At 40.6% G+C, this 23,835-nt stretch overlaps 1 protein-coding gene across 1 annotated transcript in view; it reads left to right on the top strand.

The window, feature by feature from the left end:
* Window positions 1–23,835, top strand: part of cdh13 (cadherin 13, H-cadherin (heart)) — a 1,093,338-nt gene that overhangs the window by 171,286 nt on the left and 898,217 nt on the right. The window lies entirely within an intron of this gene.

The raw sequence follows: 23,835 nt of genomic DNA, 5'->3' as shown, positions 1-23,835 counted from the left end.
CATGTACCACAACATATCTGTTGTTTTCACATTTTTCAATAATCTTTCTATGTATCTGTTCCTCTATCTCCCATTGGGTGTTGGGAGGTCTGTAGGACAATCCTATCGAAGTGATAGTACCCTTCTGATTCCTGAGCTGTATCCATATGGTCTCACTGGATGAGCTCTCTAATGTATCCTCCCTCAGTACAACTGCTATACTCAGTAATGCAACTTCTCCCCCTCTTTTACATTCCACTTTATCTTGTCTGAAACACCTAAATCCCAGAATGTTAAGCTGCCAGTATTGTCCCTCACTCAACCAAGTCCCTACAACAGCGACATTATTATATGCATTGATCCAAGCTTTAATTTCATCTCTCTTTTTATCTGTCATTCTCCTCACATTGCCAGAAGTACACCTCAGACTGCCAGTCCTGCCAGATTCAGTAATCATCCCCCCCTTCCCCCCCCCCCCCCACCCCATCTGTTCCAGCTCTTAGCTTTGGTCATTTCACTGCTGACCTATTAGCTTCTTTTTCTTGAGTTTGTCATACACTTGATGCAACTGCAATATGCCAACTTCTGTGAACAACCAAAATTTTATTCAGGAAGTACACGTTTTCTGGAGAAACCCTTAACACACTTCGCAGGGCTTGCGGAACCATGTTGAGATCTCCCTGAGCAAATGAAACAGGCCTTCCTTTATATAGTACAGGAATTTCTCATTACAGTCAGTATTACCTACAAGACAACTCCCAACCATTCCCCCACAGTCACATGCCACTCAAGATGCAATATAGTGATCACATCATTTCCAGAGATAATGTGATTAAGTCATTCCTTAATAGCAAGACCTGGTGTAAATGGTATTTTTTTGTTACTGTCGGGTGCAGTCAGAATTTTAACTGTAATGTTCTTATTGATTCTGAATAGGGATGATTATGTGAATGGCCAGGGATAAATTCACTGAGTAACCAGGAAATGGCCATGTAAATGGCTCTGAATAGAAAGGGAATATAAATTCCCATTCTACCTGTAAGACATACCACCCTACCCCAGGACATCCAATTTCCTGCAGGTTAGCAGAGCAAATTAACTATTTAATATCTCAGACCTATTGCTCTGGTTTCTTTCCTCCTTTCCCCACCATATCAGTTTAAGGTATCAAACTAGAAAATCTCCTCTGAACTGCCTCCAATGCATTTAGATCCTTCCTTAAACATGGAAACCAAAACTGCATGAACAACACAAATTAATTTGTTAAAGATAGTTTCCCTTTCACAGACCCTGTCTGATTACTTTGAATTTTCTGCTGCAACATCTTTATTCAAGCATTTTATTTCCCATGGTAGGTTTTAAGGTAACTCGACAATAACTTCCAACCTTCTGACTTTCTCACTTTTTTTGGATAAAAGAATTGCAATCACTATTTTGAATACTACTGGAAGTTCATCAGGAGTTGGGGACATGTTGCTTGACACTACATCCCTAGTGATTTAATTCAAGAAAATGACAAGCTTCCCTTACATTTCCTGATTGACTTTCACTTTCTATTAGAAAAATATTCATTTAGTCAACACTTCTTTTTAAATATCTTTAGAAACTCTTCCAATCTTTTTGATATTTTGAGCTAGCCTTTTCTCATTGCAATTTCCCCATCTTTCATAACCTTTTACTGTCTTGCTTTTTATATTATTCTGTTCAATTCTGTTACCTGTCACAATTCATTTTTCAATGTTAAGCATTTTTTTAAAAAAAGAAACACTTATTCTATCTTCTACAACTTTGTTCACCCGAAATGATGGGTTTTTTTTCTTTCTTTGTTGGAATTCTGAGATATCTCTTGAAGTGTCTCATGCATTTCTAATGGCTATCCCTTAACCTAATTTTGCAGTTCACTTTGGCTACTTTGTCTTCATGGTCTCATTATTGACTTAATTCAGTTATTTAAAATTATAACTTTAAACCCCTCCTTTCTCCCTCTCACTAAACAGTTGTATTACAATGATTGTTATCTAGAGACACCTTCACTGAGGTATTTAATAAATCCTAGCTTATTACACAATTCATTATGCAAGGTATAGGATGGCCTGCTTTCTGGTTGATTCCAGAAAGTTCCTTAGGATAGCACAATCTCAAAATGTTCTCTGAAAAACTCATCTAGACTACTTTTGCGAATAGTTTAAAGTTGTGAATGACTGATGCTATCACAACCTTACAAACGACATGTAAACTGTGATTTTATATATTTTTAGAAATAGTAAGTTTAGCTTTTTGAGTTTGTGACATGTACTTTGTCTAGAGTTTGATAAAAATGCAGGTAGTTCTGTTGCTATGATTGTTTCTTTTAAAGTAGTCTTTGCGCCCTAGATTTTAAATTTTTTAAAAACCTTTTTAGGTTGTTTTGTGGCCCAGCAAGGAAAATAATGGGGATTCAAGGCTTGTCACAGATTTATGGAACTTGTTTTTCATAAGATATAGGGGCATAATTAAGCCATTCGACCCAAGTTTGCTCCACCATTTGATCATGGTAGCTATGCTCCTCATCCCCATTTTCCTGCCTTCTCTCCATAGCCCTTAACCCATTACCAATTAAAATCTGTTGAACTCTTCCTTAAATTTACTCACTGCCCCAGCATCACTTTGGGGTGTATGTAACATTGTATTCAACTCCTATGATCTTTTTCTCTTAAGCTTACAGGCATATTACTCTTATCTTCATGAGATTTTTTATTGTTTTACTTTTGAGTTTTGAGAATTCCTTGGATGAAAATACTCACAAAGACTAGTGTTCCTCAGAAGGAAAGGATTTGGTGAAACTAGATTACCTTAGAGTAAAGAGTTAGTATTGGTTGCAGACCAGAGAGATTGAGGAAAAAGCCCTGATGAGGTTACTTCAATTTTAGTAAATCTAAGCTTGGGCCTGATAGCTCCAGGAGGAAGTTATCTGCTGTTCCAGTCTAAGTTAAAGTCACCAGTGATTGAAATCAATTGAGTGTTCGAGAAAGGGCTCTGGTGTAAGTGCATTTGGGTGCTATAAAAGGTGTGTTTTGAGAGTTATACAAAAGTATTTCTTTTCCCCTTCAGTTTAGGAGCAGGTTAGGATTAATGGGATTATACATTTACTGTTTGCTTAAAACCTTTGGATTTTGTGTTATAAGTGGGGAGTTTCATTTATTCAATTTTAATTTCTTAATGGACTCCTGTCACCAAAAATTAGTTCTGGGCCACCCATATTGATGTAATAGTCAAGGCCCCACAATGTTTTCTCTTCGTCAGGAGGCTAAGGGAATTCGGCATGTCCATAAAGGCCCTTATGAATTTTTACAGATACGCTACTATAGAAAGTATTCTATTTGGGTACTTCATGGTTTGGTACAGCAGCTGCTCTGCCCAAGACAGTAAGGAACTGCAGAAAGTTGTGAACACAGCCCAGACCATCACACAAACCAACCTTCCATCCATTGACTCCATCTACACTTCTCAATGCTGCAGAAAGGCAGCCAACATCATTAAAGACCAGCTCCCACCCCAGTTATAATTTCTTTCAACCTCTTCCGTCAGCCAGAAGATACAGAAGCCTAAACACGCATACTAACAGGTTCAAAAACAGCTTCTTCCCTGCTGATATTAGACTGCTGAGTGGAGCTCTCAAATTTCAAATCTAATGTTGACCTCACTTTTGTGCACCTTATTTGTAGATGTAACATTGTATTCCGTGCTCTGTTCAAATCACTCGATCTTTGTATATTTTGATCTGCCTGCTTTGCATGCAAAACAAAACTTTTCACTGCTGAGGTCCATGTGACAATAATAAATCAAGTTAATGGTTAAACAATCTGTAGTTTTGCCTCCTTATGATTAAGTGATTATGATTACACTTCATTAAAACCAAAACAAACTAAAATATGATCTATCAAGCCAGAGTTCACTGTGTGATCTGACATGTCCAGCAATAACATTATCTGAAATCATAACATGGCTAAATAGCATTTCCTCTAGCTCCTCCTAGGTAAAGCCACAGCAAATCTGATGGGAAAACATAATTATGTTGCATCAAGCAGATAATCTTCGATAAGACACCAGAATACCGAATCTGACATCTCTGCATAGATTCTGAAACATATTTGTAAAGCAGTCGATAATGATTGACTTAAATAACAATTTTTAAAATTAATATTCTGTGGATCAAATTCAAAGCACGATTAGGGAGAACACTGTTTGTTTATGCATTAAGCAAATCCCAATTAGTCATGAACAGCTGCCAGAAACCTATCCACTCAATACCGGTGGTGAGAGTTGATGGAGATGAGGCAAAAGCAGGAGGTAGCACAGCCAATGGGAAGGAACTTCCTGGGAAAGAACCAAGGGATCGGTTAAAGTGTGTTTGCTTTAATGCAAGGAGTATCAGGAATAAAAGTGATGAGCTGAGAGCATGGATCAGTACCTGGTGCTATGATGTTGTGGCCATAACAGAGACATGGGTTTCTCAGGGGCAGGAATGGTTGCTGGATGTTCCAGGGTTTAGAACATTTATAAAGAATGGGGGTGGGGGGTGGGAAGAGGAGGGGGTGTATCACTGCTAATCAGAGAGGGTATCACAGCTATAGAAGTTACCATTGTCGAGGAGGGTCTACCTTCTGAGTCAATATGGGTGGAAATTAGGAACAGTACGGGAGCAGTCACCTCATTAGGGGTTTACTCCAGGCCCCCCAATAGCAGCAGGGAGTTGGAAGAAAGCATAGGTCGGGAGATTTTGGAAAAGTGTGAATGTAGTAGGGTTGTTGTAATGGGTGACTTTAACTTTCCAATATTGATTGGAACCTCCTTCGAGCAGATGGTTTGGAAGGAGCTGTTTTTGTAAGGTGTGTTCAGGAGGGTTTCCTAACTCAGTACGTTGTCAGGCCGATGAGGGGAGAGGCCATTTTGGATTGGTGCTCGGCAATGAGACGGGCAGGTGTCAGATCTTGCAGTGGGAGAGCATTTTGGTGATAGTGATCACAACTGCCACCCATTCCACATAGCTATGGAGAAGGAGAGAAGCAGGCACAATGGGAGGATATTTAATTGGGGAAAAGGAAACTATGATGCTATCAGACGTGAGTTGGGAAGCATGGACTGGGAGCAATTGCTCCATGGAAAGGGCACTAGAGACATGTGGAGACTGTTTAAGGAAAGTTGTTGCGAGTGTGTTTCTCTGAGACAGGCAAGAAGGGATAAGATAAAGGAACCTTGGATGATGAGAGCGGAAGAACTTCTTGTCAAAAGAAAGAAGGCAGCTTACATAAGGTGGAGGAAGCAAGGTTCTTGCTCAGCTCTAGAGGATTACAGACAGGCGAGTAAGGAGCTCAAAAATGGTCTGAGGAGAGCCAGGAGGGGGCACGATAAAGGCTTGGCAGGAAGGATTAGGGAGAATCCAAAGGCATTTTACACGTATGCGAGGAAGAAGAGAATGATCAAAGAAAGAGTAGGGTCGATCAGGAATAGCATAGGGAACTTGTGTATAGAGTCTGAGGGGGTAGGGGAAGCCCTAAATGAGTTTTTTTGCTTCTGTCTTTACGAAAGAAAAGGACCTTGTAGTGAATGAAACCATTGAGGAGCAGGTAAGCATGCTGGAATGGATAGAGATTGAGGAAGCTGATGTGTTGAAAATTTTGAGAAACATTAAGATTGACAAGTCGCCAGGGCCAGACCAGATTTGTCCTCGGCTGCTTTGGGAAGTGAGAAATATGTTTGCTTCACCGCGCGTGTAATGATCTTTGCATCCTCGCTCTCCACCGGAGTTGTACCTGAGGACTGGAGGGAGGCAAATGTAATTCCTCTCTTCAAGAAAGGAAATAGGGAAGTCTCTGGCAATTACAGTCCAGTCAGTCTCACGTCTGTCGTCTGCAAGGTGTTAGAAAGGATTCTGAGGGATAGGATTTATGTTCATCTGGAAGAGCATGACTTGATTAAAGGCAGTCAGCACGGTTTTGTGAGGGCAGGTCATGCCTCACAAATCTTATTGAGTTCTTTGAGGATGTTACTAGACAAGTTGATGAGGGTTGAGTGGTGGATGTTGTGTATGTGGGCTTCAGCAAGGCATTTGATAAGGTTCCAATGGTAGGCTCGTTCAGAAGGTCAGGAGGAATGGGATATGGGGAAATTTTAGCTGTCTGGATCCAGAACTGGCTGGTCGATAGAAGACTGTGAGTGGTAGTGGAAGGAAAATATTCTGCCTGGAAGTCAGTGGTGAGTGGTGTTCCACAGGGCTCTGTTCTTGGGCCTCTACTGTTTGTAATTTTTATTAATGACTTGGATGAAGAGATTGAAGGATGGGTCAGCAAGTTTGCAGACAACACAAAGGTTGGAGGTGTCATTGACAGTATATAGGACTGTTGTAGGCTGCAGCATGACATTGACAGGATGCAGAGATGGGCTAAAAGGTGGCAGATGGAGTTCAACCTGGATAAATGCAAAGTGATGCATTTTGGAAGGTCAAACTTGAAAGTTGAGTACATGATTAAAGACAGGGTTCTTGGCAGTGTGCAGGTACATAGATCCCTTAAAATTGGCAGCCAGGTGGACAGGGTTGTTAAAGCATATGGTGTTTTGGCTTTCATTAACAGGGGGATTGAGTTTAAGAGCCGTGAAATTTTTTTGCAGCTCTATAAAACTTTGGTTAGACCGCACTTGGAATACTGCGTCCAGTTCTGGTCGCCCTATTGTAGGAAAGATGTGGATGCTTTGGAGAGGGTTCAGAAGTAGTTTACCAGGATGCTGCCTGGAATGGAGGGCTTATCTTACGAAGAGAGGTTGACTGAGCTTGGACTTTTTTCATTGGAATAAAAGAAGGAAGAGAGGGGACCTAATTGAGGTATACAAGATAATGAGAGGCATACATAGAGTTGATAGCCAGAAACTTTTTCCCAGGGCAGAAATTGTTAACACGAGGGGTCATAGTTTTAAGCTGTTTGGTGGAAAGTGTAAAGGGGATGTCCGAGGCAGGTTCTTTACACAGAGAGTTGTGAGAGCATGGAATGCGTTGGCAGCAGCAGTTGTGGAAGCTAGGTCATTGGGGATATTTAAGAGACTGCTGGACATGCACATGGTCACAGAAATTTGAGAGTTCGTACATTAGGTTTACCTCACATGAGGATCAATGGTCGGCAAAACATCATGGGCTGAAGGGCCTATTCTGTACTGTACTGCTCTATATTCTATGTTCAAATCGATGATTGATTTTATTATTCAGTAATGTTAAACCAGCAAAACCCCATAAACTAATTAATTTGCTCTAACAATATTTGAAACTTGCTTTAGCCAATCATATTTATTTCTGTCCATTTATGCAGCTAGAAATGATATTATAAACCACATTCTGAAAGTAATTACTTAACTGGTCACTGTTGTGTATGGTTCTGACCAGAATCCATACCAATGCCTTCCTTGTGTGAACTTATGGAAAATTTCACTTCAGGTGTCTTTGAATGTAAAGGAGTTTCAATTTTTGAAAAGGGTGTTAGCAATTGAAAAGTAAGTAGCATGAAAGCTGGAACCCTTCATCTTTTGTAAAAGCCACAGTACTTGTGGTATTACACTGGTTGGCACTCCTGATAATTTGTGGTCTCTGCTACGTTTGCCAGTATGGGATTTAGAATAAGGATTGTTTGAGGGGACATACTGACACCAATCTTGCTTTGTCGATACTTTGTCTCAGGTCTGTCTAATGGTAGAGGGTACATCACTTTCCATAACGGGGAGGAGGGGGCGGCACGGTGGCACAGTGGTTAGCACTGCTGCCTCACAGTGCCAGAGACCCGGGTTCAATTCCTGCCTCAGGCGACTGTGTGGAGTTTGCACATTCTCCCTGTGTCTGCGTGGGTTTCCTCCGGGTGCTCCGGTTTCCTTCCACAGTCCAAAGATGTGCAGGTTAGGTGAATTGACCATGCTAAATTGCCCATAGAGTTAGGTGAAGGGTATGGTTGGTTGCGCTTCGGCGGGTCGGTGTGGACTTGTTGGGCAGAAAGGCCTGTTTCCACACTGTAAATAATCTCTTAAAAAAAAGTGGGCGGCACGGTGGCACAGTGTTTAGCACTGCAGCCTCACAGCACCAGAGACTCGGGTTAAATTCCTGCCTCAGGCGACTCTCTGTGTGGAGTTTGCACATTCTCCCCGTGTCTGCGTGGGTTTCCACCGGGTGCTTCGGTTTCCTCCAACAAAAATGTGTAGGTTAGGTGAATTGGCTCTGGTAAATTGCCCGTAGTGTTAGGTGAAGGGGTAAATGTGGGGGAATGGGTCTGGGTGGGTTGCGCTTCGGCGGGTTGGTGTGGACTTGTTGGGCTGAAGGGCCTTTTTCCACACTGTAATCTAATCTTAAAAAAAAGGCAGTTTTCATCATTGACAAGATGGTTTATTACACAATATTCATATGTATAACCTTTTCCTCGTCAGGCATAATTACAAAGACTCTGGGGAGCTGCACAGAATACATTTTTTTTCTTCCAAGGTGAGTATGGAAGGAGTATATGACATCATCAGACTGGGTCACATGAATGAAATTTCAACATTATAGTTCCTTCAGGACAATTACCTTGTACAACAGAACTCTAAAAAGATTAGCAACAATCTATGCTTAATGTCAATAGATTGAGACCTTTCAAATAACAACTGGGGTAGAAGTAATGAGAGTCACATCAAAAATAATTGCAGATATATTATGCCCTTACAATAGTAATTATTGTTTGGTACAGAATCCTGGGCTACGCTTTCTGTCCACCTTTGCATAAAAAGACAGGAAAATTAGGGAACTTTGTCTATTTTTATAAAGTATGTAACTTCTGTGATGACTCTGGAAATAACAGGACTCGTTTTCCAGTGCATTCCTGAGAGAGAGGAAATGCAAGGCAATAGTAATGAACTTGATTCAGACGTTATTGAGGTTGCAGTTGGAGTAATTTTGTGTTCTGCACAAAGTTTCTTATTCACAGTGAGTGTGAGCTAGTGAGTCCAAGAATGACAATGTTGCAGCTTTACTTCTGATAAACCTTCCATGGGAACTTGTTTCTTTTCTTGAAACATGGAAAGTCAGAGAACAATACAGCATGGAAACAGACTCTTCGGTTCAACCCATTCATGCTGACCACATATCTTGAATAAATCTCGTCCCATTTGGCCCATATCCCTCAACCCTTTCGACTCCTATCCATCCAGATGTCTTTTACATGTTGTATTTATACCAGCCTCCTCCACTTCCTTTGGCAGCTCATTCCATACACCCATCACCTTCTGCGTGAAAACGTTGCCCCTTAGATCCCTTTTAAATCTTTCCCCTCTGACCTTAAATCTATGCCTTCTAATTTTGGACTCCCCATCCCAGGGATAAGATATTGTCTTTTCACCCTATCCATGCCTTTCATGATTTTGTAAACCTCTATAAGGTCACCACTCAGTCTGTGATATGCTAGCCAAAATAGCCCCAGCCTAATCAGCCTGTCCCCATAGCTCAAACCCTCCATCCCTGCAAGATCCTTGTCAATCTTTTCTGTACCTTTCAGGTTTCCCAACATCCTTCCTATAGGAGGGAAACCAAAATTGCATGCAGTACTCCAAAAATGGCCGAACCAATGTCCTGTACAGCTGCAACATGACCTCCCATGATTGTGAAATTGAAAACATGTCTTTCCATTCAGACCAGTTAGAACACTGAATAAACTGACAGAAGTTTCAAATGGAGAATCCATAAATAATTTTAAAATTAAACAATGTCTTCTGATGCCTATAATTTAGGAATAATCTCACTTTAGACTCTTACTTGCAGAAGCAGCAGTTTATTTCTCGCTGCTTTGTGTAGCTTGTGAACTGATAGGATCATTCAAAACATGACTGCTGTGTGGTCACGAGTGTGTACCACAGGAGATTTATTCTGTTCACAATTAGTTCTTACTTCTTAATGGAGATCATCATAACAACAGTGAGTTATGTTGTTCCTTTCAAAGTATGGTTATAGAAGCAAACAATAGAGTGGAGTTAATTCGCTGGCTAATGCAGAAAAATAACACTACAAAGTTGGTAACCAATTAGACTGTCAGCATTCAACACAAACCAAAGAACTGCAGATGCTGGAAATCAGAATCAAAAATAAAGAATGTTGGAAAAACTCAGCAGGTCTGGTTGCAATTGTGGAGAGAAAGCAGAGTTAACATTTTGGGCCCAGTGACTCTTCTGAATTACTTAAAGCTATGAAAAGGTTGGTATATGTGATGAAGATGGGATGAGGGGAGGTGGGAGGAGTAAATGAACCAAGGCTCAGCTAATTTGATTCACTCCACCTGAAATCAAGAAACAGTTGGAGATAATAGGTATTGCAAACGCTATGGGCCTTGATAATATTCTGAACACTTGTGTTCCCGAACTTGCTGCTCCCCTAGCCAAACTCTTTAAATACACTTGCAACACTAGTATCTACCTGACAATCGAAATTTACACAGGTTTGTCCTGTACATAAAAAAACAGGACAAATCCAACCTGTCCACTTAATACCCATCAGTCTACTCTTGATCGTATGTGAAGTGTCATCAACAGCACTAATAAATAACACCTCCTCAGCAATAAGCTACTCAGGAACACCCAATTTGGGTTCCACATGGGCCACTCAGCTTCTGATTTCATTTTAGTCTTGGTTTGAACATGAACAAATGTGCTGAATTCCAGAGGTGAGGTGAGAGTGACAGCCCTTGTCATCAAGCCCACATTTGACCAAGTGCAGCATCAAAGAGCCCTGGCAAAACTCAAATCCATAGATATCAGGGGACAAACTCTCCGGTAGATGGAGTCATATCAGGCATATGGGATGATGGTCATAGTTGTTGGAGGTCAGTCACATCAGCTCCAGGACATCTCTGCAGGAGTACTTCTTTGGTCTAACCATTTGCATCCACTTCTTCAATGACTGCCATCATAAGGTCTGAAGTTCGCCGATGATTGCACAATGTTCAGCACCATGCGTGACTCATCAGATATTGAAGTAGTGCATGTTCAGATCTCGTTGCATTTGGACAACATCCAGGCTCGGACTGAGAAGTGGCAAGTAACATTCATGCCACAACAATGCCAGCCTATGACCATCACCAGTAAGAGACAGTCTAACCATTGCCCCTTGACATTCAATGACGTTACCATTATCAGTATCCTGGGAGTTACCATTGACCAGAAAAATAACTGAGCTTGCTGCACAATCATAATGACTGCAAGAGCAGGTCAGAAACTAGGAATACTGCACTTGCTGACTCCTCAAAGCCTGTCCTTCATCTACAAGGCACAAATCAGAAGTGTGATGGAATAGTCCCCGTTTTCCTAGATGAGTGTAGCTCCAACAGTGCTCAAGAGACTTGACTCCATCTCGGACAAAGCAGCAGGCTTGATTGGCACCACATCCATAACCATCCACTCTGTTTCCCACTGATGCTCAGTAGCAGCAATGTGTACTTTCTCCAAGGTACCCTGCAGAAATACACTAAAGATCCTGACAAAGCACCTTCCAAACCTGTGACTATTTCCATCTCAAAGGACAGAGCAGCAGACATAAGGGAGCACTGCCACCCTCAAGTTCCCCTGCAGCCAGTCAGCATCCTCACTAGGGAATATTTTGCTGTTTCTTCACTCACTGGGTCAATATCCTGTAATTACCTCGTTTATGGCATTGAGAATCAACTCACAGCAGGTGGACTGCAGTTCAAGAAGGCAGCTTACTGTTACCTTCTCAAGGGCAATTAGGGACGAGCAATAAATGCTGGCCAGTCAGCAATGCCCACATCACATGAGAGAATTTTTAAAAATGCAATTTCACTGTGTGTGAAGAATTAATAAGTATGTCTGCCTCAAAGTGGTGATGGGCTATACTATTTTTAAAGATTCATTCATAGGATAAGGGTGTTATTGGCTAGGCCAGTATTTATTGCCCATCCCTAATAATTGTTCAGAGAACAGATAAGAGTCAACCACATTGCTGTGGGTCTGGATTCATAAGCAGACCAGACTAGGTAAGGATGGCAGTTTCCTTCCATAAGGATATAAGTGAGCCACATAGATTTTTCCAACAATTGACAGTGGATTCATGGTCTTCATTAGACACTTCATTCCAGATATTTGTAATTAATTGAATTCAACTTTGTGCCTGGATCCCCAGACCAGTTCCTGCATCTCTGAATTAACAGTTCAGCGGACCGTAATTTTTTTAGATTAGATTACTTACAGTGTGGAAACAGGCCCTTCGGCCCAACAAGTCCACACCGACCTGCCAAAGCGCAATCCACCCAGACCCATTCCCCTCGTCAGCTAACACTAGGGGCAATTTAGCATGGCCAATTCACCTAACCTGCACATTTTTGGACTGTGGGACGAAACCAGAGGAAACCCAAGCAGACACAGAGAGAATGTGCAAACGCCACACAGTCAGTCGCCTGAGGCGGGAATTGAACCCGAGTCTCTGGCGCTGTGAGGCAGCAGTGCTAACCACTGTGCCGTAATGTTTCTACACTACTAAAATAATGACTAAGAGGAATGTGAACTAAAATGGTTGGGTTCGAAGATGATAGTAAACTAATGACTAGCACAGGAGGAGGAAATAAAATCTACATTTGAATTAGTTAAAGACCATGAATCGTAGATAAATCATGTACATAGATGGAGAAGGAGTGAATAAAATTCAATTTGGCAGAAGTAATGAATATTTGAAACTAGTAACATAAGTATACCAGGAATGATGTCAGACAATTGAGGTTACATTTAAAAATATCCAATGGTGTTGACAGACTGGACACTTAATGATACCATTGAACCATTTTGGATTAAAAAGTATGCACACCACGGTGATATTGATGACAAGTTTGACATTTACTTCATGCAAGTTATTTGTGAACTAATTAAGTTATGTGAAAAGATGATTTATTCTAGTTATATTCCAATGATTGTGTTTTTTTATCTTTTAAAAACTCTCCGGATAGGCATCTCTCAAAATGTCACCTTGCTCATTGACAAAGTTAAAGAGTCAATACTAATTAAAAGTGAGCTTTTCTCTCCATTCTTAAATGGAGAAAAGTGTAGCAGAGTGCTTTTTTTAAAATCATTGATGGATTATTTATTACATTACTAGTAGTGTAACTGCATTTTCTCAGGGATTTGAGGGTATTGATTCTAAATGTTTAGCATGTTTTCACCATTAATGGTTTTGATTTCAAAGGAAAGGTCAGATAACTTAAGAATATTTTTTAGTGGAACACAAAGGCGTCACGCAGCCTGTCAGGATGAGAAATATTCTGTGTTATCTTGTCTTTACAGCAATCGTTTCTGTCAAATTATGCCTGTTTTGAAAGACTCTTTCTCATTACTTACTGTAGTGCTGTTGGAAAAGCAGAAAACCAAACAAAACCTGCCATTCATTTCCCAGACCTATGTCATGCACACCTGGTTTGCTGCCCTTACTTACATTGTTCCTATACAATGGTACAGTTTCTCTATTACTGCTCGATGCACCCTCTCTCTTTTCGACATCTCTTTTGTCGACTCTTTTCAGCTTGGATCAATCAGCTGTCTCCTATTTCAGTGAGTAGCCACTACTGTAGTGCAGACATTTGGGAGTCCTGGTGTTTCACTGCTTTCAAAACTCTCAAATACCAATACCCTCATTATATTTTCAAAAAAAATCCATTAAAATAATCTTTTGCTGCATCACTTTGGCAATCATTTGAGTCCCTAGAGACTTAATGTATGGAATTACCTGAATTTCTTTTAATGTACCAGGAGATTGGAAATAATCTATCCAGCACATCATTTGGTTGTCCAGAATTTGTGTAGCTGAAAACATATTTTTATTGAGGGTTTTCATCTTGTATTCAAGTACATTTCACAAGAATACCAATTCACAGAGTAAAACAACAATTGTGCCAGTGCTATTTAGTTTCAAGTGGACTCTGAGAGGCTGAGGCATCATTATGGAGAATGTGTTACAATGTGATGTTGCAGTTGGACAATGTTTGCTGGATAATTCTGGATGTGTAAGGAATTACGATGAAAACCATTTTAAGATGAGCAGTTGGGCTTGCAGTGTGGTGCACTTTTGTGTACTGGACGCTATATATATTAGCACATAGGGCCCTGGTCGTTGCAGACAGAAGATGTACATGCACAGCATGTTTCAACTTAACAAACTAAATGGCAACCATTTGCTGGTTCATGTTTCAATTCCCTGACCACTCAGATTCAACCTCCCTCTTTTAAAATTTAAACAAAGCCTGGCTGTTAACTGTCAATCTGTAATAATAGATGCATTCTCTGTGGCAGTGACTGTACCAGAGATCACTTGCCAAACAATGGTGTTGTTCATGTTGCATTGGTATTGTTGCAAAATGTCTTGAGTGCTGGACATAAAAAAACTTTGTTTCTTTTTCAGCAATGCACATCTACTGTCTTTTAATTCCTGTTTTTAAACCTAAATAGGATTTGATACTTGTCCTGATACAAGACTCATATTTCTCAGTCCCAAACAAAATCTAACTCTACCTCAAGTACTTCAATAATATATTTTCCAATTAGACCATATGAAATGGGCCAAATCTGATGCATTACAAATGAACCAAAATCTGTTTGTACCTTGCGTATAAAAAGGTGTAATCTGAAGATCAGACCAAAGTCCTTAAGTGGCTGCCTGACTACTCCCTGTAGGTTTTATCAGGTTTTCATGATTTTCAACAGCACCAAACATTTCTTTTATAATCGCATCACCTGCCAGTGAAAACTGATTAGCAACTAACTCGAAACTAGTTGATCATTTTGATCTACACTAGTAACCTTGCCTGCTGCTGAAAGTATGTTTAGCCATGTCTGATTGAGAGGACATGAGGTGAGACATGAAATCAGTCTTACACCCTGGTATCATAAGATGTCTATTATGCTTACGCCCAGCAGATGTTCATTGTGTGTTCTCATCGACTGATTGCTAACACTCACCAAAATGGCACCCTGAATCACTTGCACTTGATCTGCATATGAACACAAATGCCATTTTGGACCTTTTTTTTAGGTGAAGTTGTCATGCTCAAAAAATGAATTAATGACGAGAACGAGGGTAGGTCCGATCAAGGACAGTGGTGGGAGACTGTGTATTGAGTCGGAAGAGATAGGAGAGGTCTTGAACAAGTACTTCTCTTCAGTATTTACGAACGAGAGGGACCGTATTGTTGAAGAGGAGAGTGTGAAACGGACTGATAAGCTAGAAGAGATACCTGTTAGGAAGGAAGATGTGTTGGACATTTTGAACAACTTGAGGATAGACAAGTCCCCCGGGCCTGACGGGATATATCCTAGGATTATGTGGGAAGCAAGAGAGGAAATTGCAGTACCGTTGGCAATGATCTTCTCGTCTTCACTGGCAACTGGGGTGGTACCAGGGGACTGGAGAGTAGCGAATGTTGTGCCCCTGTTCAAAAAAGGGAATAGGGATAACCCCGGGAATTACAGGCCAGTTAGTCTTACTTCTGTGGTAGGCAAAGTAATGGAAAGGGTACTGAGGGATAGGATTTACGAGTATCTGGAAAGACACTGATTGATTAGGGACAGCCAGCACGGATTTGTGAAGGGTAGGTCTTGCCTTACAAGTCTTATTGAATTCTTCGAGGAGGTGACCAAGCATGTGGATGAGGGTAGAGCAGTGGATGTAGTGTACATGGATTTTAGTAAGGCATTTGATAAGGTTCCCCATGGTAGGCTTATGCGGAAAGTCAGGAGGCATGGGATAGAGGGAAATTTGGCCAATTGGATAGAAAACTGGCTAACCGGTCGAAGTCAGAGAGTGGTGGTAGATGGTAAATATTCAGCATGGAGTCCAGTTACAAGTGGAGTTCCGCAGGGATCAGTTCTGGGTCCTCTGCTGTTTGTAATTTTTATTAATGACTTAGAGGAGGGAGTCGAAGGGTGGGTCAGTAAATTTGCAGATGATACAAAGATAGGTGGAGTTGTGGACAGTGAGGAGGGCTGTTGTCGGCTGCAGAGGGACTTAGATATGATGCAGAGCTGGGCTGAGGAGTGGCAGATGGAGTTCAACGCTGCCAAGTGTGAGGTTGTCCATTTTGGAAGAACAAATAAGAATGCGGAATACAGGGTTAATGGTAGGGTTCTTGGTCAGGTGGAGGAACAGAGGGATCTTGGGGTCTATGTACATAGATCTTTGAAGGTTGCCACTCAGGTGGATAGAGTTTGTAAGAAGGCCTATGGAGTATTATCGTTCATTAGCAGAGGGATTGAATTCAAGAGTCGTGAAGTGATGTTGCAGCTGTACAGGACTTTGGTTAGGCCACATTTGGAGTACTGTGTGCAGTTCTGGTCGCCTCACTTTAGGAAAGATGTGGAAGCTTTGGAGAGGGTGCAGAGAAGATTTACCAGGATGTTGCCTGGAATGGAGAGTAGGTCGTACGAGGATAGGTTGAGAGTTCTCGGCCTTTTCTCGTTGGAACGGCGAAGGATGAGGGGTGACTTGATAGAGGTTTATAAGATGATCAGAGGAATAGATAGAGTAGACAGTCAGAAACTTTTTCCCCGGGTACAACAGAGTGTTACAAGGGGACATAAATTTAAGGTGAAGGGTGGAAGGTATAGGGGAGATGTCAGGGGTGGGTTCTTTACCCAGAGAGTGGTGGGGGCATGGAATGCGCTGCCCGAGGGAGTGGTAGAGTCAGATTCATTGGCGACCTTTAAGCGGCATTTGGATAGGTACATGGATGGGTGCTTAATCTAGGATAGAAGTTCGGCACAACATCGTGGGCCGAAGGGCCTGTTCTGTGCTGTATTGTTCTATGTTCTATGTTCTATGTTCTATGTTACTTGTACATTTTTAAGACAAACTAGCCATATTTGGACAAATACATTGATATTATTGTATACTTTGCACTGAAATCAAATTTTGAGTTTGCTTTGAACACTTTTCCTTTTTTTTCGTTTGTTGTCTTCCTTTCCTCTCATATACTCTTCAGCTTGATATTCATCTAACTTGCTCAGTGAGACTACATTGAAAATGGCAGTATATGTACTGGTTGCATTTTGTGGGCTCAAAATTTATCTGGTGTTTGGCACAATGTTATTTCCTGGATATGTCTATCATCATTTTACCTGTGTATGTCCAGCAACTTTTTGGAGGGTTTCTTCCAGCAGGTGTTATAACAGCAGGTGAGGCAGTTGTTTTCATTTCAGTTTGGGTATGCTCAGCTGCTGAGCTGAACACTACACTCTCTGTTTCCAAGATCCATTCCAAACTGATAGCTGTTCTGTTACCAACAATTTGTCAGGGGTTATCTGAAATGACATGAACTGCTTAGCCTTGTGGAATGGTGGGGTTTGATTGTACAGATGGCCCTCTGTAGCAAGCAGTCATGTTACAGTTACGTATAAGTGCTTTAGCAAGATATTGAACACTGTACAGCTCAAAGCCTCCTGCTCAGTAGCTGTATCATGCAGTCTGTAAACATCAGCATGGATTTACAGTTACAAGCCGCACCCAAAGAATTCACACGAGAGTCCAATCAAACATTGGGAAACGGTGAAACCATTGTTCAAAGGCAGTTGGCATTTTTTCATTCAGAAAGATTTAGCAGAACTATGGGACCAGTTTGCACAGTTATGGGGCAAGGAGGTTCTCAGAACATTTCCCCAAGTTTGTAGCTAGATTGCTTGGCTCATGTCAAGAAATTGAGGTTTTGCCCAAAGTGAGGTAAAATAGGCATACTTAGAAGTGATAGCATGATACACCAACTTGGCAATCCCTATCCTTTTCAAAGCTCTTCAGAATGTTTGGAGGTCTAATGGCACTCATGACAAACATGGTTCAAAGTTCCCTTTGGCCTTCATTTGAAGCAGAAACAACTTCAGGACAGTGTTTTCTTCAGCACAGTGGGTCTCCTAACTGAAGAGATCATTTATCATGAAGATCCTGATGAAACCAGCGGATTTTCAGTTTATCCTAATGGTCTTCAAGATCTACTTCAGTGAATGTGTTGGATTTAGCAAGGGTCCCTGAAGCAAGCAATCTCAGCAGACTCCATCAAGAGTAGTGTTGCTAATTTGTGTGAAGATGTAGCATTAAGAGGGGAGCTCTTTGAGGCTGTCCATGGTGTACTCCTTGATTAACTTCAGTCAGTAAGAACTTACCTTTTGAATAAGACATGCTGGGCACAAAGTGCATTGCTAAGGGACAATGCATCACAAAGCAGAGCCTCAGTGAGCTAGGCCAAAAGGTGGCTGCTTCAACCCACAGAAAAAACCTTCTAAAAATCAGATATCATCATTTTGAGATGCTAGCATCGTGGTGCAAGCAGGCAAAAGGATTGTTCAGCAGAGGGCATGCATTGCTTCACTGTGGCAGAGTTAGCTACCTGACACAATTTTGCAGTGTGAGGCCACCTTTTAAAAGCGGATCACCTCCAAAGCGAATTAGAGTTCAGAAGAAACAAGAAACATGGAAACCACATGTTTCCTTGGTCAAAGGCATGTTGTTGACCCTGTAATCCAAGATGATCAGATGAACCATGTATTATTGGTCAATGATATTAGAAGTCAAGAATTTTGATACTCCATCTTTTCTTGCACATACAATAGTTCCTGATGTTTTAAAATTGCTTCACACTTGGCCATAAAGTTTTTTTTTGGGGGGTGGGCGGGAGTGGGGAGATGAGTAGGCCCACTTCATCCAATAAAGCTTGCTTTAAAGCAATGTTTACTGACAGTGGTAGTGATTAAAGCTCCCATTTGTCTTGCAAAAACAGAATAAATCCTGTTTGCGATTGCAAACTCTTGTCCAACTCCATCTTCCACAAAGTCTGGTTCAGCCCAGACTTAAAGATATTTCAAGTCAAGATGATGAGTATATTCTGTTCTATGAGCATGTGCATTGCCCTGATGATGATTCCATTCTGTTTTGTGAAGTTTCATCTCCACTTATCCAGAAGTGAGAGTTTTAGTTTCAAGAAGATTGGACAGTAGTTTGTGAATATTTCCCACACCTACTGAAGTTCCACGTCAGGAAGATTGGATGACATTTTTGAGGAATAGTCTTAAATTTTCCAAGAATTTGAACAACATTATGAATTGTTTCCATTTGGATTAGAAAAGAATGAGCTTCTTTTATCTTCAGAGATTCCTAACCAGCAGATACACCGGGGAGTTGCATACAGTAATTTGCATTCTGTTCCAAAGGCTATGTGAATGATCTTTACTGCTGCCACATGCTGCTTATGGCTTAAACATTTTTATCTTAATAGTTTATTCTAGTTTCTAGTACTCTATTTGATTCTACCCTCAAAACCTTGCACTCCTTGACTCTGAATTTCATTTTATCATTTACTAACCAGGCAGAATCTGTCTGGGTCCTGTTGCACTTGATCAACAAGCTTTATTTTCAGTCTTCCTACTCTGATTCAATTGGCAATTTGTCTGTTGTCACACTTCAAAGATGTTAATCATGAGATGCCAGTGTTGGACTGGAGTGTACAAAGTTAAAAATCACACAACAGGTTTATTTGGAAGCACTGGCTTTCAGAGCATTGCTCCTTCACCACCTGATGAAGGAGGTACTTGCATTGTTCCACTATTCCTTTCCTGCCAAGCAATGCATGTCCACACTCTACCACATGTGATGCAGCCGGTTGCATGAACACTGCATGAGTAGTGCAAATGGTAGTATTATCAGGTAAGGCAAGAGCTAGCAGCGTTGCCAGCTATTTGCATCTCACGATGCCAAGTAAGTAGGTATGTAGCTGCCTCTAGTTTGTTAACTGTAATAGCTTCATGACTGCAATAGGCAAATCCCAAAAAACCTTAAGAGATAAAAATAAACTAACTGGAATTAGTTACACAATTGCTTTCCGACAAGAGAAACAAAACACAAATAAGTAGACGCAGTCAAGTAATCTTTTGGCACATGCTGTTTAAATTTGGTGCCCTTCTTTAAGTGCTGCTATCCTAATTGGAACTGGGAACATACATTTGCACCCAAATATAAAATGGGACTCTTTGGGAATACTTGTGACTAACAAATACATAAAACACTGACACCTTGGTAGAAGCTATCTTTAGATTTTGAAAGTATTTGTTCTCATGAATATTGATGAAAATGTACAAAATGCTGAATTCTAAAGTAATCTACAACTTTTGTCAACAAAACTGATCAATTGATGTGTTCTTTAAGTGCACTAGAATAGACCTGCAATTTTACAATGGAGCTTTCATAATTGTTATATTAAAAGGTGTCAGTTAAGCATTGCCAAATTAAGTCAATTAGAGAGATTGTAACATACGTAGATTGGTAATATTGTAACAACATTTTGTTGTCAGTGGCATCTGGAGGTTCCATTGATGTTTAATGTTTATCTTTCAATAAAAACAAGGTGTAAACCAAATTGCAGTAGTCAACACAGTAGTTTAACTATCTTTAGAGTAAATTGGTCCAGACAACAAAGTAGGCTGAAAACTGCACAATCTAGGGATACCAGTTGTTAAAATTTGATCATATAGCACTTGACATTTTCAGAAGCAACAAAAACAGAGATGAATATTTGCATTGTATCAGTATATTTCTTATTATCTGTTCTGAGAATTCATGTAATCATAGAATTACTACAGTGTGGAAACAGGCCATCCGGCCCAACAAGTCCACACCGACCCTCCAAAGAGTAACCCACCCTACCCTATTACTCTAAATTTACACCTAATCTACACATCCCTGATGCCACAGACCTCCTATTAGAAAAGGACATGTGCAAGTTGTATTCTGGTCATTTCCTTTGAGTGTTTTATGTTTTAACTGACATATTGGCACATTCTTCTTCCTGTGCCCCATTTTTCCAATCTTCCGTTTTTGGCATTTATTAAAAATTCCTTACTTCATTTGGGAATTTAAATTCATGTCACATCATCTTGCAATTCACTGTTCAGATTGCTTTGTCACAGTGGTGAATCTGCTAAAATTGGCACTCGATTAAAATATTTGAAATCATTTTTTCACCAATTTTCATCTTTATTTCTTCTGAAGTCTTTTGATTCCTTTGTGTGTAAAAATTCCATTGGCATAGCATTGTACTTCTTGATTCTGAATTTCATTTGTCAACTTCAAACCAATTTCCGTTTGGCTCCTGTTGCTCTTGATTAACTGCCTTTGTTTGCGATCTTCCCACGCTAATGTGATCAGCACAGGTTGGTAATTTGTCTATAGTCACACTTCTGAGATGTTGCTATTGAAGGCAGTGTTGTGAAGTTCCTGCATTGCTCCATCAGTCCATTCCTGCCAGTGTGACTCAACTGAATGCATGTCCACTTTCTACTATGTGTACATTTCATTACCGCAGCCATTATCCTCCATGAACCATCCAGTGGGTTTTGGAATCTTACTCCACCACAAAGGACATAGTACGGCTTTATTCTGTATTGAGTTCACTCATCTATTCATTGAGCAAATCTGCAATGGATGTTTGTTGGCTGGCAATCAAGATTGATGAATACTTGGATAATTTTTATTCCCTTCACTAATTAGGGTTAGGGTGTTAGGGAGTCCAACAGTCTCTTGAATGATTTTGCAGTTGTCTGTGTGCATTTTAACGATTATCTTTTCCCTTCAAACTACAACAAAATGATGGATTTACACAAGGGCAGACCGTCCCCTCCATGAACTCTCCCTCCAGGCACTCTTCTAGGCATGTGACGTTATAACATGACATCATAATCTTTCAGACTCAAGCCATAAGTCTACTACTGTACGACCTATTGAGTTGTTTTGGTACTATCCTTCCCTCACCACGTTCAACATTCATCGTCTTCACCTATGCACAGTAACGTGATTGTGATAAGATCAGCTAGCTGGACATCATAGAATATGAGATCCTTGATTGAAGCTTTTAATCTGTCCCTGGCTGCCAGATAACAGGAGTGTCAGCCATTCAGTTCACTCAGAGCTGGCTCTGAGGGTGTTGGATCAGTGTCAAGGACTATCCATGTATAAATGAAGGGTGACTTGGTGACAGGATACCAGCAGTTGTGGTGTTATTTCAGCAATGGTGTGCACCAACTACAAGATGTAGTGTAACTCAACAAAACTTCTTCAACATCACCTTACAATCCCACCATCACCCCCGCTGAAAAGGATAAGGGCAGTAGGTGCAAAGGAACACCACCAACTGCATGTTCCCCCTCACAGCCACACACCATCATGATTTGGAACTATTTAACTGCTCCTTCACTGTCACTGCATCAGAATCCTGGAGCTTCCTTCCTAATAGCACAGTGGGTGTGCCCCAATAACCCCCCAGGACTGTAGCTGCTCAAGAAAGAAGGCACACTATTCTTTACAAGAATATTAGGAATAGACAATAAGCGCTGTCCTCGCCAGAGATGTCTTTACCCTACAACTGAACGGCGGGGAATAAAAAAAGAATCCTTAGGTGAAATCAATTGCGCATGGAATAGCGGAGTTATTCTACTCTGGCTGCTTACGGGCTAAGTCATTGGGGGAGCCCTGATGATTGAAATTTTTTTTAAAAAATGCCCCTTCTGCTAATAGTCTGTAGCATGCAAACTGGATTAAAGTGTGGGGCACTGTTCTGAATAAACAAACCCACTGATGTTCAGCAGCCACTTGCAGGTCTGATTTCTGTAATTCAGCAATTCCCACTGTTTATCTTAACGTCCTTGTTGGATGAAATGAATCTGAGTTGTTAACTTGCCTTTCCCTTACTGATTCTGCTTCCAGTTATACTTCAGATTTTCAACATGTGTTTTCTACTTTTTCTCTCCTTATATTCTCTCTCTTTCAAAGTCTAATTCATGTATGAGATACAAATGCGAGCCTCCTGTGGGTAAGATTGTCACATTGAAAAGGTTCTTAAAACTGAAATCATACTGCAGTCACGACACAATCTATTTGAATTCATGGTCTATTTGGGACTAAATATCATTCCTCTCGCTATGATTATTTGTTGTGTATGTATTTGTTGTGTTACAATGTTGAACTTGCATGAAATGCTGCATGACGTACTTCATAAATCTTGGCTAGTATTGGACTGCTTTTTAACTTGCTTCAAATAAAAATGGCACTCTTTACAGCAATGAAAGACTTCATTATTTATCATTCAATCCAGCTGCAGCTTCCTATTTAAATTACAAGAGCAATCTGATTATTTGGATGATAATGGCCCAATTTATTCCCCAGCTGTCTTGTTTTAAAGGTGTCACTTAACCCAGAAGTTAGTCACAGGTACCACCCACAACGTACTTTGGTTGATAGTCCTTTGCTCTTAGGTCTGAATGACCTGGCTCAGACTGGTAGATGTATGTGTGAAAGGGAGACTGAATAGTTAAGATTGAAATTTATGTTGGATCTCCTAGTTCGGAATCTGAATAGGACAAGAGGGCCTCAAGATTAGAGGAAGCAGGTTGAGAACTGAACTGAGAAAGAACTACTTCACTCAGAGGGTTGTTAATCGATGGAATTCTTTGACCAGGGAAGCAGTTGACATTACTTCAGTAATGGTTTTTAAAGCTAAGGTAGATACTTTATTGAAAAATAGAGGAATTAAGGGATATGGTGAAAACATGGGTAAATGGAGCTGGGTCCACGAAAAGATTAGCCATTGAGTGGCAGAGTAGGCTCGAAGGGCCAGACGGCCTACTCCTGCTCCTCATTCTTGTGTTCTCATGATTAATGCAATTAATTTGAATAATAGCTATTCAAATGCTTGCCACTGTTAACATTTTTATTAATATTCTGAGGGAAAGAAAATCATTGCTACATTCTCAGTTCATGGATCTGAGACCTCTGGGAAACGTATAATAGAATGATTT

Source organism: Chiloscyllium punctatum, chromosome 26 (assembly GCF_047496795.1).
Source record: "Chiloscyllium punctatum isolate Juve2018m chromosome 26, sChiPun1.3, whole genome shotgun sequence".
Taxonomy (NCBI): Eukaryota; Metazoa; Chordata; class Chondrichthyes; order Orectolobiformes; family Hemiscylliidae; genus Chiloscyllium; species Chiloscyllium punctatum.
The sequence above is the reverse complement of the archived record's forward strand: the minus strand, read 5'-3'. Positions and strand labels throughout refer to the sequence as shown.